Source organism: Brassica oleracea, chromosome C9, assembly GCF_000695525.1.
Source record: "Brassica oleracea var. oleracea cultivar TO1000 chromosome C9, BOL, whole genome shotgun sequence".
NCBI lineage: Eukaryota > Viridiplantae > Streptophyta > Magnoliopsida > Brassicales > Brassicaceae > Brassica > Brassica oleracea.
In genome coordinates, this window is record NC_027756.1 from 44,989,637 (window position 1) to 44,991,810 (window position 2,174).

A 2,174-nucleotide genomic window follows, 5' to 3' on the forward strand; every position below is an offset into this window, starting at 1 on the left:
TTGTTTGTCAAATTTTAATTTATATTTTCTTGTATATAATATTTATATATATTTGACATCTATATAATATTTTATTAAATATATATAAAATTGATTGTTGTTATAATTTGTGTTGTACATGTTCGTATTCATTTATATTATATTAGTTTGGCTTTGATATAATTTTAATTTATTTTCGTTAAATTTAAAATATAAATTTTTGTTCAAAGTTTTTTTAAAATATAGTTTGAACAACTTTATACGATGTGCTTATAAGTAATCATATTTTTTTGTTGCCTTAACAATATAAGACGTTTTACAATACAATTTTTAGAATAATAAAATGGTTTAAACATTAATACACTTACGGTCTTATCTGCAAGAATGAAATCAAAAGTGTCTCCACCAGAATAAGACTAGTGTTGAGTCCATGAGTGAAGAAATTTGATTTCAACTTTCCAAGTATCTTTGAATGGCTTGACATCGTTCAACTGTCGGACTGCGTTAGGCGTAACCATAGCCATGAGTCTTTTACTTTATGAGTGTGAGGTGAAAAAAGTATTAGGATATGAAGCATATTTATAGTGATTAGATAGTAATTAGATAGTAATGTGTAGGTATAATGAAGATATTTAGGCATATTCCGATTTAGGTAGTTTGTTGAATCAGTTATACGTAGTTAAGATATGAATCAGAATGTAGTTGTGAAGGTGATTAATAGCGAGCTCGAAATATAAGGAAATTTGTTTGAAGATATTTTTATGGAAGATACATTAATGTAGATTTGATCAAATCTATTATTAATATGGTTAGAATAATAGATATGGAATCTGAATGTAGTTGGGAAGGTGATAAACATTGAGGTCGGAATATAAGAAAATTTGTTCAACAATTTTAATATATAAAAATAAAATAGATTAAGGAAAAGTTACAAAAAATATGTTGTTCTTGGTGGATTTCTTGTTTGCAATACACGTAATATTATTGTGGAAACAAAAAAGTAATCTTATATACATGTATGAACTGTATGCTGTGATATGATAAACAAAAAAAAACTTATGTAATGTAAAAGGTGAATCTAATCTAATATTCATATGATTCAAGCTTAGATGCAGGTGCAGTTAGTGTTCTGAAATATGAGGAAACAGAAGAGTAATTTAATATTTATATGATTCAAGCGTAGATGCAGGTGAAGTTTGTGATATGAACAGAATAGAAGCAAAGACGGTTTTGTCTACAAACATGATGTCCATATAGAATGAGTATTGAAGACACATTATAAAATGAGTAGTGTATTGATGATTAGTATAAGAGTGATTCAGTTTTGTATGATCTAATTCTATTAAGAGATAACCAAAGGTATGTTTAATATGACATTGGTTAAGTTTAATTAACAGACGTCGGTTAGATTTAAGTAGGTAGGTTCCATTTATAAAGCAGTATCTAATCTATTAAAACAGGACTACAAAAATAAAATAATTCTTGTTGTAATTAGAGAGTTTAGTGACTGAATATTTCTGTGTTCTTATTAATGATTAAGGGGTTCCTTTATATAAGGATTACAAGATAAAGATAAATGGAAAGTATCCAAAACTTAAACTCATTAGGATTAGGAAAACTACTAATACATAATAATGGAAAGATTACTTCTATTAGGAAAAGGAAAGAGTTTCCTTTTCTCCAAGCTTTGTGGCCATCTCTCTCTTTCCTGAAGTCGGCTCTCTCTCTTCTCTCTCTAGGCTTCGGCCATCTCTCCATCTTTTAGGTATTGGGCCGGTCTTGGACCGGGCCTGGTTAATGGCAATCCACTCCATGATTTATAACACTCCCTCTTGGATGCCATAACCATACAAGATTTGTAGTACGCTTCATGTTGCCTCATTAAAACCTTATCAGGAAAACCCAGTGGGACAAAACCATGATGAAGGAAAAAGAGTACAACACGCACTACTCCCCCCGATGTGAACCTCAGTGTAGGTTTCTACAGTCTACGCATCTAGTGCGTGATCTTTCCTGTATATGTAGGAAGGGAGTAATCGGCTAAGTTCATTACTAAGCCGTATCTAGACCACTTTGACCTCTTAGGTCGTTTCTCATGTCTCTTGACATCGAGTGTCCCGTTAAAGCATGTGTGCACAATAATGTGAACCATATTGTTCTCGGGGATCACTATTGGGTCTTTGCAAATCGTGTTT